A 15,898-nucleotide genomic window follows, 5' to 3' on the forward strand; every position below is an offset into this window, starting at 1 on the left:
AACTGGAAGGTACTGCTGACTCCCTGGAGGAACAAGAGGCCTTGCAGAGGGATCCAGGTAGATTGGAGACCTGTGCCATCAGCAATGGCATGCAGCTCAACAAAGGAAAATGCCAGGTGCTGCACCTGGGATGGACCAATGCCAGACACAGGCACAGACTGGGAGAAGAGTGGCTGGAGAGCAGCTCAGCAGAGAGAGACTTAGGGGTGCAGATGACAGCAGCTCAGCAGAAGCCAGCAGTGTGCCCAGCAGCCAAGGGGCAAACCACATTTCAGAGTGCGTTGAATACAGCTCAGACAGCTGGTCAAAAGAGGTGATTTTCCCACTCTATTTAGTGATGGTGCAACCTCACCTTGAATACTGAGCTCAGTCCTGGGCTCCACAATGTAAGAAGGGTGTTAGGATCCTTGAAAGCTTCCAGAGGAAGGTCCAAAGCTGATAACAGGATTGATAGGTGTGTCCTGTGAGAAGAGGCTGAGGGCACTTGGGCTGTGCAGGCTGGAGGAGGCCCAGAGGTGATCTCAGTGCTCTCTGCAGCTCCGTGAGGAGGGGGAGCAGAGAGAGGCGCCAGGCTCTGCTCCTGGTCACTGATGGCAGGATGGGAATGGCACAGAGCTGCCAGAGGAGGGTCAGACTGGGTAATGGGAAACACTTCTGTGCCATGAGGGTGTTCAGACACTGGAGAAGGCTTCCTAGAGAGGTGATTGATGCCCTGTGCCTGTCAGCGTTCAAGGGGCATTGGAACAATGCCCTCATTAACGTACTTTTAACTTTTGGTTAGCCCTGAAGTGGTCAGGCAGTTGGACTTGATCTTTGAAGGTCCCTTCAAACAGAACTGTCCTATTCTGTTCTTTTCTGTTCTGTTTTTCACCATACTTCTTTTAAGTTACTGCATTTCTTCCTTCATTTAATGGCTATGTGTTGGAGTTGGAACATGCTAAGTGAGTGAAATGCTGTGATTCTTGCTAAAACTCTGATTTCAGTCAAAGTTCTGTAAGACAGAAGAATGGGTTTGGGCATGTTCTCTATTCCTCTTCTGTCCTTCTGAATGAAAAAGCAAGGATATTGTAATTGTTCTACCTGCTTGCAAGAATAAGGAGATGACTCATGCTGCTGCTTGTTCTGCTACACCACAACGGCAAATGTCATGCTCCTTTCTTTGTCTTTTGTCTGCTGAGATCTGTGGTTAGGTGTCCATGACAGCTACATAGTTCAGCGACACTCAGCTAAAAAGAAGCTCCCTCCAAAGCAAAGTCTTTTCTTTGTTGTAATTAATTTATCTATCCCTGCTCACAACAAAGACTTGGGGAGCTTTAGCAAGACTTATTTTTTATTTTGCTTCAGTGCATGCTACTATACATTGAAGTTTATCTTCAGCACCAAAAGGGACATTTATTGAGGTCTAAGCATATTTCCTTTAATGTGGCTCCTTTGTATACATACCTACTTATTCCTGTCATCATTATCTGTTCCCTCTGCATGGGAAGGGAATGCTCACTTCTCTCCTTTTGCAGGTCAGGAATTTTAAACCCTCTGGAATAGCTAATGACTTTGTTCTGTTGCTCACATGAAAAGCTTTTTTTGCCTTGATTTCAGCCTTTTTTTTTTCCCTAGGAAATGCTCATTCTAGTAAAAATGTCAAATAATGAAAACATTTTTCTTTTGTGCAGATTCATTAATGGGCCTCCCAGTTAATTGCATTGCTGGAAGTAATGGGAATATCCCACTTACAGAGTGATGCAGGGGTCAGCAGCTGAAAGATAACCCCAAGAAGGCTGTTGAACAGTCAGTACTGTCCGGTTCAGCCACTTCTGAGAGATGAAATCAAGTGATGACTTGCATGTTTCACATGCAAACATGACTAGGAGGACTCTAGATAGAGCACATTTTGTGTATTTTCTAATTGTCTGTCCATGAGACTGTAGTAATGTTAGCCATTAAAAGGGTATAAACAGTTTCCTAATCAGGCAGTTGGACTCCACTGCATCAGTTATTTTTATCTCTGTTGCTGATACCCAGTACCATTCCCAGTTTCAGGTCCATTTCAGATTTCATTCTCAGAATTTCTGACAAGGGTTTGATTTGCTTGATCCAGGTCTCACAGATATGGCACGTCTGTGTTTAGAGATGTCCAAGAGAACCACTGCATCAAGGTGGTGCAGCCAGGTGAGAGTCTGGGAAGCAGGTCCTTTGCCCTGTCACTTTGTGTGACCTGACTTACTTAGTGTGGACGTGCTTCAGTGTGACCTGTCTACTATACACTTCCAATTTCAGAACTCATAGAATCATTTAGGTTGGAAAAGACCCTCAAGATCGTTCAGGGGAGATGGGTACTCCACCACTGTCCTGGGCAGCCTGTTTCAACTACTGGCTCGTCTGACTGTGAAGTGTCCATTTAACATTCCTGTGTGTGTATAATCAAGCCCTTTGCTTTGTTCACCCACCTGCAAGGATCTTTGTTTTGGTCTTCCCTGTTCCAGTGCTGCTGAAGTTAGTTAGGTTAAGGCTACAAAAGACCACCAGCTCTTTTATTAGAGAACAGGATAATGAGGCCATTGGCTAGTTTTATGTTTTTAAAACCATTTATTACATTATATAATAAGTAATACAATTCCTTGCTCAATTGAATACCTAAGCACGTGTGTTCTCTTGTAGTTTTTTGATGCTAAAATTGCTATCCAATTTTCAATGACTATATATCAGATAGAATGAATTATAATAAAAAATCAAAGTTCTCTGGATAACACATCCTGTAGTTCAGATGTAATGATATGTATAGTATTTCAAGGTGCATGAAGTGACGCCAGGTCTTTTTCTTTCCCATTCTCTGCTGTACTTTTGAAAATATACATGTAGCTATAACATCTTTGACCATTATTGCTAAGTGAAGCAGAATAAGGTTTCATCACACATTTGGGCTAGGTACCACCAGCAATAGAACTGCAACTCTTGAGTGCTAGATTCTTAATTGTTGTGTATTCCAGTTCGAAGTGTCTTGATTAATTTAGACGGAGATTTAAGACAGACATATCAAAACTGAATGTAAGTCTTTGGAGGATTAGAACAAGTAATTACAATCAGACAAAAAATTAATCTTATGTAACTTAACTCCTATGTACCTTAGCTTGTAACATGTTCAATCTTCTGGTATGTTTTACTAGTTCAGTGTAGCTTTTCTGCTTCTTGAAGTTTAATAGTACTCACTCTCTTAGGATCTTCTATCTTCTAAAACATTTTGAACATAAAATGTTCTATCTTCTAAAACTTTTTGCTGTGTAAGCATGCTGTTCTTGGACTCCAAAAAAGTTTTTCTCTGTCTTGCATCCGTCGTTATGTAGGTTTCAAGATTGCTTAAAATTTAAATTACCAAATGAGAGTTGATATGGGGGTATCAGTGTTGAAGATTAACAGACAAGCTATGTATCCAGGATTAAAGCTCTGAGCATGGACATCTTCAAATGCTTCTGAGTTCACCTTAAATGTAAGTCATGAAAGCCAAAAATATGGAAGAAATCAATTCTGCAGAAGTCTCTCCCCCTGGATGTAATTGTGCACCTTTAAAAATAAAACAAGCATCCAAATTCTTTATCTGATTTATTATTCTGTAGTTTTCTGATTCTTTTATACTTGTCTACCTCTAGTTTTACAGCTTCTGTCAAATGTTTTCCCTTCCCTATCAAATCCAAACCTTACATTCCAAAGGTTCAAGGCTTGAAATTCAAAATTCAAGGCTTCCTACAACCTTCTTTTTGTAATTGATCTTGTGAAGATTGTGATGACAAATAGCAGTTTGTAATTGGTTCTTCTTACATTGGTATGCAAATCATGACCACGACTGGGGAAAGCAGGAACAAAGTGCCATCAGACTTCCTTGGGAGCCTGCTGGAGACATAGCGTGCTTTCCAGTAGCTCTCCATTACCACGATCTCTAATCTAGACAGTAAAAAAGGAGTAGAAAGGAAGGATATGCTTAGTCAAAAAGACCTCATATCTGATTACTTGAAGTGGTTAGGAAACTTGCCAATATAAAAGATGTGCAAACTTTTTTCCAAGGCACTTGACCATGATAGTCATTGGCTGGGCTGAGCATAGCACTGCACCTTTAAGTAGTATTGAAAAAAAAAAAAAAAGGATAAAATCCTGCCTGATAGGTGTGATAGGTGGATGTTACGTGTAATAGGCTTTGTAGAATGAGGGCAAATTTAGCATTCTAGAAAGAAGAGATGAAGCTTGAGACGCATATAACCACTGAGATAGTAACCTTGCCATCATGAGGCCCGATGGAGTTTCAGTCTTCAACCTCAGTGAATGGTGTTCTGGACCAACTTTCTTGCCTTCTGCTCACAGTACTAAAGGAAGGGAGTGAGAAGGAAGCATGTAGCTGTCATATTTGATTTATTGGTGTGCCCAAAGGTTGTAGAGGTGAGTGCCTGGAGGCTGGACAGCTGGGGATTGAAGAAAACAAAATCTTGTTTTTGCTGCTGCCCCTGGGGCATGTCTCTTTCTGCATGTCTGTACCTCACTTATCTGCCAATATCCTTTTGCTTTGTCTTCACTACAGAAGTCTGCAATGGAGACGTGCAAATCTTCATGCAAATCTTACATGATAATTTGGTAGGTGTCAAGAGGTTGAAAGTTAAATATTTATTTCTATTTTGGAAGAGTGTTGGTTTTCTGGATCCAGTGTGTACCCAGTTTGATCTTTTCCTTGACTTTCCAGTCTGTATTCTTTTTCCCCTGTGTCATCTCCACACTGATCAAATGAAGATTTTAATCCATGACATTTCTTAGTGGTATCTGTTGTCCAAGGGAGTATATTTGGGAGGCCTTGAGTTAACAGTGCAAATCATTTTGGAGTTGAGACTTCAAGAAAAAGATGTCTTCCTGCTCAAAAATATGCTTTTTTGAAGCCCTATACACGAAGTTATACTTTGTATTCTTAGGTCTAGCTCATATTTGCCATAAATACTCAAATATTTTTCTTCACTTCTGATTATTTCCCAACTGTGGCCCTGAAACACTACTCTCCAAGTACAGTGAATTTATTCATCTCACTGACATATTCACGACTTTGCAGTTCTTGAGGTTATATCTAAACGGGGCATTTACTTCTGGTCCTCTCTATTTATGGAAGGAGAGAGGTTACACTCACTCTGCTTGTAGCAGATTCTCAAAGGTCAGTGGCTCATCTGATATGATGGAGGAGCCTGTATAAAATGTGATGTGTAATCTCTTCATCTGTCCATTGAGTTTAGACCCTATCTTTTACACTGGCAAGAGAAAACCACACACCCATTAATCAAAATGCTGATAAATATGAGAAGTTTTGCAGGGATAGTGGGTTTAAATGCTAAGTGTCTGCCCTAAATTACTTTCTCTGATAATTAAGTATAAAACATGTACCCAGCAGACGTTATCATTTAACTCAAGACTGCATATTTGGAGTTTATCTAACAGCCAGATATATCAAAAATGTGGAAATGGTTGAATGCTTCCAGTTGAAGAGTTGGAGGTCTAGTAAGATGTGGAGGTATTTGTGTAAAAGATAAATGTGCTAACTGGAACATTAAATTTATATTTATCATGTTTCTAGTGCTCATATTTTTCAAGTATTTTATCAGATTTTATTAGTGTTTTAGACTCACTATCATCTTGGAAAGAATTTTTAAAGCATATTGTACTTGATGCTTTTAGCTTCATTTCTCTATTCTTAAATGATCTCTGAACAGTGTAGCGTTTTCATGAATTTATTTAGCATTTTAAATTACATCTTGATCTGTAAATTGATCTCAGGCAGCTTGTTATGACTACACAGGATACAAATTTGAGCTGTGTTGGTTGCTCTGATTGGATTAAACTAGTGCTTGGAATCAGAATTTGGGTGCAAATACTTAGAATTTCATGTCCCAAATCTGATTTCCAGAAATATTTCCAAACACTCGGATTACGCCTGCCAATGGGTTTGCTTGCTGGACTTCTCACAGAAGCAGCTGAAAGTATTTGCTAGTTGTTACTAACTGTAGTTATTTTGGACATATTACACTATTTCAGTTAATCACAGACCTATTTTTACATGAATAACAACAAAAATAGAAAAACAGAGACTATACCTGGTGAAGTACATTGAAAACCTTCTCTTGGGTAAAGAAAAATAAACAAGTGGGAGAAAGCATGCTTTTGTGATGTTGCAGAAACATACTCGTTCACATGATTATGAGTTTCTAGAAAAAAATAATCTTATACATAAAGTGATTAAGTCAAGTAAACTCTGCATTGCTTCTTTGTTGTTAAACAAAGATGTTATTCGCATACTTGTAAGATTTAGTAAGACATTAAGCATGTGTGCATGATGTCAAGATATTGGCTATAGCATGTGTTCTTACAGCCTTTGTAGTTTGTGATGACATAATTAGGTACATTCTGTGAAAGTAACTTAAAACATTGCTGTCTGTTCCAATGAACAGAGTGCATTTGGTCCAGGATATCTTGCTGGAACACTTGCACAACCTTTTGTTAGGAGGCTGAGGGAGTTCAGAAGTAAAACCATCTTTCTTTTGTTCAATGTAGTCACATGTCTGCAGGTTTCCATATGTTTTTAGTGTCCAGAGATGCTGTCATCACTGAGTGCCTAATAAAAAAAACAAGATCCCTGGCCAGAATCATCCTCTGGATCTCCTGGCCTAGTGAGCAGCTGTACCTCATTGCCGTTTGCAGGCAGACTGGTGCTCTGCCTGGAACTGAAACTGCTGGCTTAATATTCGGAGGTACAGATCACCCAGCAGCACTTAGCTTGCTAAGCCCAACCTCTTTTTGTTTTTCCCATTTGACTCCTTGTACAAATGTCTGTGCAACTCTTACAATTAGCTAACCCTTCTGATTCTGGCTGTTATTAAATACTTTGCATCTGGTACATTGCCATTCTTTTCAGGATCTCAAAGCACTCAGAAGCCCTTATTCACAACACCTTCTGAAATGGATATGTAGGGCATCTATTTTATGAGTAGCTCAGCTGGTGAGCAGCAGGCAAGCTGCACCCAAGGTGTGACAAGTGTGTCAGTGCACAGCCTAGTGTAGACAGCAGGTACCCAGGCTCCAACTTCTGTTACCGTATTATTATTCTTTGTTATAATAGTATGTACTACAAATTTATTGTAACTTACTCATTATAACATAAAAGGAAAACAAACAAACAAACAGAATGGGCCGCTATTAAATTGATAGTGTTTACTGGTCAGTGCTACCAGGAAAAGTAGGTGAGTCAAGTTTTGATTTGAAACCCAAGCTGAGTTTGTGTATGTATATTGCATCATGCTGACGCATATATACAAGGGCTGCTCTGAAAGTAACACTACCTATTTTATTATGTTGGCGCATGACATCAGAGGTGGATATTGGTGGTATGGCAGTAGAAACTGATATTTCCTGCCAATATCCTATTACATTTTGTTGCTGTATGACAGATGGCAGCAGAGGGACAGTCTGACAAAATGGTGTCTGACATGGAACTGAGGATGAAGCAAAGGTGTGTCACTGAATCCCTCCATACAGAAAAAGTGGCACCCATTGACATTCATCAATGCTTGATGAACATTGATGGAAACCACGCAGTGGATGTGAGCACAATGAGGTGGTGGGCAGTGCATTTCAGAGGTGGCGACAGTTACAGTGGGTCACCTCCAGTGGTGTGGATTTTTACAAGTGCGGCATGCAGGTTTTTGTTCATCACTGGCAAAAATGCATAGCTAATGGTGGTGACTGTTGAAAAATAGTGTTTTATAGCTGAGAATTTGTTCCATCAAATAGTGTTATTGTGCTCTTTGTATGTTTCCATGGAAACTACATAGGAGGCATTACTTTCAGAGCACCCCATCACCCAGAAGCTGTCTCAGACCTGCATTTCTGAAAAGTAGCAGTTTTTAAGACAGAGTGGACAAAGCAGTAGTAATTTGCAGCTGCGGTCCTTCATCAGTCTGGAACTATTCTGGCTGTATCAACTCCTTGGTTGCTATAAATCAGTTCTTCCTACTCCTGCTTTGTGGTTGTACTCAAAATGAGTAAGACTAGTTGTAAATATTCCTTTTTATTTTTTTTAAATTCAGACTAGAGATTCATCAGGATATTGACACTGCACTATTTATGAAAGCGTAATTGTGGTTAGATTTCATAATATAAGAGCTTGCTTTGGGAGTGGAACTAAAATGAGGTATGTGTGTGGTGCTCCCTGGATCCTGGAATAATGACTTGTTCAAGCTGCTTTTTCAAATGTGTTGCCACTCAGCTGAGAATGGAAAAAAACTCAAAATGTGCTCCAGCCTGGACTTGGCTACACCATTTTTCTCTCTCTCTGGGGAACTCAGCTGGTGTTACACGTGTCTTCAGGGTGGAGACTTACAGCTTTTGCTGGGCTCTCAAAAAAGCTACAAGGAATTCGGTTTCTGTAGGTTTCTAGAAACACAGTGGTCGTTGTAGCAAATCAGCTGGGCCTCACACACAGAAATTTCTGTCTGAAGTCCTCAGCTGATCTGTTCAGGCTGTGCAGATGAATCACTGCCTGCCTGCCCAGGTAGGGAGAAACTCAGTACCCAAGTCATTGAAGGTGTATGATCACACTTGGAGGGTGAGCTCCCTCCGTGGGATGTGGTGAGAGGGACCGATTCAGGCCACTGCTTCAAATCACCTGCTGGAGGAAATACCCTCTTTTTCTAGAGTGAGCCTAAAGCTTATTCGATCACCCAAATTAGGCAGCTAACATAACTCATGTGGGTATTCCTCCCAGAACTTGCTTGGAAATTGGTAGCAATTGGTGTAGATGTCCAGTTTTCTTGCACATGGAGCCAGATGAAAAATCAGAGTCAAAATTCAGACAGGGTCTGGTAACCTATGGTAATAAACAGGTATAGAAAGAAGAACTTAGCTGTGGGGGAAGTGAGAACAAGAGGTGCATAATATCATGTGACTGTCCTGAGAGACACTCTGCCACTGTGCTAGTGTTTATTTCTCTTCCAGTTAATAGTAAGTCACCTTGTAAAAGGCAGAGAGGTAAATAACTGCTCCTAGTGGGGTGTGCCACCAACTCTGCCTGGCTCCAATTGGTCTTTTTTCTATCTTTTGAAACCTGTTCTACTGCATTCAAAACAGTTTCATTGGTCCATGGACTACAGCACTGTAACTGGCTGAAGACCTGGATTCATAGAGAGCTTCAGTGGAGTTTGTATCTGGATGTCTGTGGCTTGGGGTCATCTCTAATAAGTAGTCACTCTTATTTCTGATCCTCAGTTGCAATAATGAACTGATTAGACTGCCTAAGTTATGGTAGAAAATAGCTTCTGTATTACCTCCTGTTTCTCTGCAACTTCCTGCGGGGTCAGCAAGTGTCTGACTTCTTGATGAGTGTCTGGCTTTCTCCTTTCCTTGAGTCCAAATATAGATAGCAAATTCAGCTGGGGTTCTGCTTTTTCTTCCCCAAGCCAAACAGGCAAGGAGAAAAGATCAGAGGAGGACCCATAGACCAGCAAAAATAACTAGAGGACGATTTCCATGTCCTTTGAGAATATCTGACATGGGCTTCCCTCTTATTGGCAGCCCCTTTATGAGAGGGCAGTGTCACATAGTCCTGGATGCAGATCTGTGACTAACAACCTGGCTGAGATCAGAGTGGCTTGTTTTGGGAGTAGTTATCTGATCTTCTCCCTTATTAGTTGAGTGCAGAATCGTGTTTGTGTAGGGAGGAAAGTCCTGGTGTTTTAGCACAGCATCAAATTCTGCTTTTATAAAAGACAGGTAGAGAGAAAGGAGAGGCAGCTGTGGCATCTTGGAAGGAAGAGGTTGCATGCAGCTGGTGTGTTTATATCTGTGCAAGGAGCTATTCCCTGAGGTGCATGTCTTGTCTGACTGTATGTCTAATATAATTCCCTTAAGTCTGACCTCTGCTTTCAGCACAGAACACAGTGGAATTACTTCTGTAGCTGAAATATTCTGTGCATCCAAGTGTCCCGCTTGCAGAGAAATTTGCTAAGTGTGTTCTCACTGTGGGAATGTTCCCAACTCTTTCAATTGTTAAAAAGATATACTGCTTCCCTCATCCTTAGATCATCCTTTGGCCCATGTAGAACTGTTATTACTCGACTTTCTAAATTTAGCAGTTCTAGACACCTTGGGTTATGAATTTTGTGCCCAACAAAACTGCCACTTAGAAGGAGAAAAAAAAAACCTCTCTCCTTCGTAATAGATTCTGTTCAAAGTGCTTTCATTTGATGAAAAATATGTTTTCTTTAAACCATTAAAAAGAATGGAGAAGTGTGCCAGACTGCTTCACTAAGACATGTTGGCGTAGAACAGGACATCAAGAGAGAGGAGGGAAAAAAAACATGTGGAGCATTACTACTACTAGGCTGAGAAACAGTACCACTTCACACCAAGTAACTGGCTGGATCTTGACCAAGAACACAGACAATTGGCAGCATTTTAGGTCTTAATACAATGTTGGTGTACTAATGATGGCTGACTGAAACCTGAGCGTTGAGGTAAAGATGATATATGAACAGGATCTCTTTGAGTTCTACTTTTGATTTGAAAATAATGAAACTTTATCTCTAAAACCAAATATGAAACACAATAGGGCACAGACATTAAAGCTACCGTCTTCTCCCTTGTAGCTGGAAGATGTTACGAAAAATGATAGCTCTAACTTGGTTTACAAGTCAGCAAACTTAATGTCTGCCTTGCTAATAAAGTACAGCACATGTCAGGTGCCATGACATTACTTTGTGGGTCTTATCTCCATTCTTTTCTTTGAATTTACAGCCTCTGGAACTCTGATAAAAGTTGTTTTTCTACTTTGGTACCCACCTCTGCTCTGATAGACTTTTGGAACGCCTCGGAAATCTTCTGCCATGCAAAGTGTAATAGAATAAACATGATTCATTCCCTCTGTAGCGGTTTCCCGATACTTTGTTGTCAGTCTACAGAGGCTGGTTTTGAGACCTTCCTGGTAGTCGTTGTCTCCCTTGTTATTTCAAAATTAGTGTGTGTCTGGCTATACTTAGGATCTTGGGAAACTGCTACAGAATTTTTTTTTTCTTAATCCACTGGTATCCACATCGTGTATGAGTTGGTAGGTACCAGGGCTCCCATTTGGAGCACTTCTGTTCCCTTCATGTGAAGTGCTGGGCGCTGAAGGTGGAGAGCTGCATGTACTGGCCGTGCTCTTCCCCTGAGCTGGGATGCGAGTGATGTGTGCCAGGGGCTGTTGTCTATTATAGTGTGGATGCAATGGGGTCATGTCCTCAGGATGGGGAACTGATGTATGTTGTGATTGTGTCCCTGTGCCAGAAAATTCTTCTTTCCTGGAAAGGTAACACCTGCTGAACATGTATTTTTTCCCTACAATTATCCCTCAGCTCTTTCAACAACACTGCTGGAAGCCCTTCCTTGCCTTTGGACCTTCACTTAGCAGGGATGCAATTTAATCCATCCAAGCATGAGATGCAGCATAATCATCATCTGCTCTCTCCCATTTTGCCACCTGCAGTGTATCTGTATTTGCCCAAGGGTCTGCACTCACATGACCATGCTGTGCTAAGGGAAGACCAGTTCTCCTTTGAGGGGTTGACCACACACATCTCACATGTTCTTGTCCCAGTGGCAGTGTTCCAGTGTGACCTATCCTCTTCCAACCCAGCTCTTGGGAATTAGTTTGGCATCTTTACCCAGCAGTTCCAGTCTTGGAGTTGAGTCTTTGAATTGTGGCACTTCAATTTGCTGTGTGTCCTGGATTTTTCTCCCACTTTTCCCACATATGTTTGCTATGGATTTGCATTTAAAATGAAGATAACATATGACTTCTACAGTGTTTTCTATTTTTAGAGTCCAAATGTTGGAAAATAAGATAAGGTTTGGCTAGCACACTGAGCAAGTGAAATGTTAGAAATTATTATTAAACACATCTGTAATGCTTAACTAAGCCTAAGTAAGCAGTTTGCACATGATTGCTCAGAAGATTCCAGTGGTGAATGGAGGAGTTTAGTAGGTGCCTGAGATGGTGGAGTTATGAGTGGCTCTTGGGAGATTTTTCTGCCCAGGAGATCCCAGCTCGATGTGGACATGCTACAGGTTAACTCCTCGTTGCCAGTAGGTGGCTCCTAAGAGCATTTTTCAATTCACGTGAGGCTGAGGTTTTGGTGCACTGACAACCTCCAGTGCTCCATGATGTACCAGCTGGTTTGCAAGGCATCAGGGCTTCTGTTCCAGGCTTGTGGCACTGTTATGTGGCCAACAGGCAATACAGCTGGTGTGTGCAGTCTGGGAAGATCTCATCTCCCAGCTGTGTGGGGTTGTTCGTGGGAAAGAATTGCGTTAAAGCACACGAAGGAGGCAGCAGGTGGAGATCCCAAAACAGCAGCTGTGCTGTGCAATGACTCGGTTGTACATGTCCAATGATGTGTTGTAATAGGCGGTACAGGGTACAGGTGATGAGAGAGAGTGCAAACCCCGCAGAATGTTTCTATGTTGGCAAACAGAACCTGATTTCTTTACATTTGTTGAATGTTTCCAAGAATTGGGCTCTGATGTCTCTTCTAGAAATAGAAACGATAAATAATTGTTATAACGGCTTCCAAATGGATTTTTTTTTCCCAGAGATTCTAATTAAGTTTTACATTAATTATAAGTGTGCAGCATCCTTTTACCAGCCGAAGGGCCTTCTGGGAATTTCTACTGCGCTGAGGTTTTAAAGGCCTGGTTTTAGTCTGTTTGCTGAGACCTGTACTCCTTGGGGCTACTCTTCTGTTTTACTCCCTCGTTAAATATTCAGAGAAATCTTTCTTTCTCTAGGATCTGAAATCCTTAAAAAGCTTTATATTTTCTCAGGCAAATGTGGTTTCCTAGGAAAGCTGGAAAGATATTCTCTTCCAGCATTTGGGGAATTCTCCATCAAGGGAAGTCAATCAAGGATACAGGCAGAAGAGGTTTTGTTTGTTCATAGGGTATCTGCCATTATTAAGAGAGCATAGAGAGGTTGAGATTCATGAACAGGAGAAAATTTTCTCAGAGATGGTTTTCCTTCTGCCTGACTCTTGCAGCAGGAACTGCCAAAGAAACGCCAACTCTGAGTGAGGGGCTACTCACTCAAAATGAACAGAGTGGATGAGAAGGTGGGGCTGAGGCACAGCCAGTTCATGGCAAAAGTGCTGTGGTTGCAGATTTGAGGAGGAGGATTTTTCTATTTGCTCTGAAAATGATGGGCAAATTGGCATGGACATGCTGCTTGAAGAAGTTTTATTTCTGTGCTTTGAACTGTGGGGTTTTTCTCTTTGCCTGGGGTTCCTAACAGGATGCATGTATGAAAATAGCATGGAGATGAAGAGTGGGCCCCAGAATGGGCTGTTCTTGGAAGAGAATGTCAGGGCCATATTACTATAGTTTTCCCTCAGGAAATGTCGGAGCTGTGCTTATATGTCTGTTTGTCTGCTTTTTTTTTCCTGTTGCATCATCCTTGTGTTACCAGCAAGGAGCATCGTGGGTCATGCACATCTTTATTATGGTGTTGTAAGACAAACACATCTCTCTGCAGTTTAGGGAATGCTGTATTGGGTGAGCAAACTTCTGGAACATGTTGGTGAGAGTATATGTGCACAGCAGCACTTTAAAGGTAGGGGTACAGAGCATGTGGCTGAACATCAGTGGTATGCTTTATGTAGGCTGTTGGGTTAGAAACTCTTGGATTGTCCTCTAGCCTTCTAAGTGAGGAATTTTCTCCACTCCTTTGATTTGTGCTGTAGGAGTGGGGAAGTGTACTTACATTTCTTGTACTTGTATGTGCATTTGTACATCTTGGGTGTTTAAAGAATAGAGACAGTGTGGAAAGACATTATTTGCCTTTTCATTGCAAGTAACTGGATAAATGAGAAGTATTACATACCTCTGTTCAATGAAAAGTAATGGATGGAGATTTGACAGGTTTACGTATTGGTTTATGAGTCTATGTGCAATGCATTACTCTTCAGTAGAAGTCTGGCTGCTGCTGACTTACAAGACTGCAGTGCAAAGTATGTTTTGAGTATATTATTTCTGAAATAAACCAGCCACCTGAGGGCAATTATCTTGTTTGCAGTGTCTTTTTACATAATAGTATTTTAACCAGGATATGGGCTGTGAAACTGAAGGTAGGAGTTAGAGAAATAAACGCTAAGTAAACCAGCACCTGTGTATTCTTCCTCAAATAGCTTTACGTGCTTTTCGTGTGCCTGAATAACCTCGTGGTGGTTGCAGCTCTTCCCTTTGGCAAGTAGTCTAGTCCCAAGGAGTGGAGCAGTCCCAAGGCTTTCTGCCAACTTTTCTCACTGCCAAGTGTTGTGGGGTAGACTGTGAATACTCTTGTTTTGAGATCCACAGGAAGGCTGAGAAATTCAGTGTAGGCCCAGCAGTTCAACTCTGTTTTACTGTTCTGATGCATCTTTGGCATATTTTTAGCATGCTTGTTTCCAAACATAGGGTCAGTGGAGCTTTCTGGATTGCTCTGGGAGCTTTGCAGTTGTCTTTATCACATTCTGAAGTTTGATGTTAGCATCGCCTGTCAGAAAGGAGTCCTGTTTGTGAACTGTGCAGAAGTGGAGGAGATGTCAGTAAAGGTCTTTCTGTAGTCCTCAGATGCTTCCACTAGAGCAGAGTGCATGAAAGCTCAGCCCCTCCTATTCTGGAACACCTGCCTGTTTGGTGGCAGTGTTTTGCAGTAATTGAGAACATTGCCAAAATTGCCTGAAACTATTTGGAAGAAATACATAGGTGGAAGGAGTATTTTTATATAGAAATACAGCAGTGATACCTCTGCTCATTTAAATAAATAAACTCACCACAAGTAATACTCAATGGATATCAAATTATTAATTCAATGTTTCATCTTAAAAACTTGATCTTCAGAGGCAGAGATTTTCATCAACAAATAAGTTATGTTTCTGTTTTTGAGATAAGTGTCTAAGTTGGTTTCATTTGTGGTCATAATGACTTATTCCTCTGGTAAGCTGAGTGTATGCATCTACATTCTTGTCAGCTTTTTTGGCTTTGATATAAGTTGCTCTGTAAGTTCTTTGCAGATGTAGTGATGGCACAAGATAAATGAATATTTCAATTATTTATTTGCCATGAAGACAAGCTGTAAACATTACTTATTTCTGACTTAACATATCTGAAATCAACTCTAAACAAAAATAGACCAAGTCTAGATGTCTGAGAAACTGTTTTGATGAATAGCTCAAGATACAATCGTAAAACCATCAGACTTGATGTACTACTCTTTATTGTATAAATTATCTTGTTGCTATAGTGAAAAGGTTATGGTTGATTGCTAGCTCCTGTAGATCATTGAGTTAATGACTTAGATCCAAGTCCACCTGACTGGGTGAGATGTAAGACCATAAAAATACAGTTCAGTTCTATATTCATTGTTTTATGTGTGAATTTGATGCATTAATGGGAGACCGAACCTAAAAACTAGAAGTCAGTGCTATTGTTGGCCAGGTGAGGACTTTGGACCTGTTGGTGTTCTCTGCTAAATTAAAGCATAAACACCTAATTTCTGTTTCTATTTTTTTTTTAATTTGATTGAACTGTGATTAAACCATTTGTTTGAACTCTTGCATGGAAATAGTGTGTATGCATAAATGATACTTCTAATGCAAAAAGTATAATTTCTGTTATCTTGTGGTTCTGTAAGTCTGGCATTTGTTTCCAGAGGAAATTCTTGCAGGGGAAGGCACTGCTCAGTGCAGGGCAGGGTCAAGGACAGATCTGGAGAGCAGGCTGAAATGGTGCCCTTCATCTCAGATGCAGGGATTTCTGGGCATGACCCTGATGGGAGGAGAGTAACCTGCCAGGCTTAGCATGTGTGCACAGCTCCCAGAGG

The 15,898-nt window shown here is 40.9% G+C and overlaps 1 long non-coding RNA gene across 33 annotated transcripts in view; it reads left to right on the forward strand.

The window, feature by feature from the left end:
- Positions 1-15,898, forward strand: part of LOC110393160 — a 267,894-nt gene that overhangs the window by 113,150 nt on the left and 138,846 nt on the right. The gene's annotated exons all lie outside the window — the stretch shown is intronic.

This window comes from Numida meleagris, chromosome 2 (genome assembly GCF_002078875.1).
Source record: "Numida meleagris isolate 19003 breed g44 Domestic line chromosome 2, NumMel1.0, whole genome shotgun sequence".
NCBI lineage: Eukaryota > Metazoa > Chordata > Aves > Galliformes > Numididae > Numida > Numida meleagris.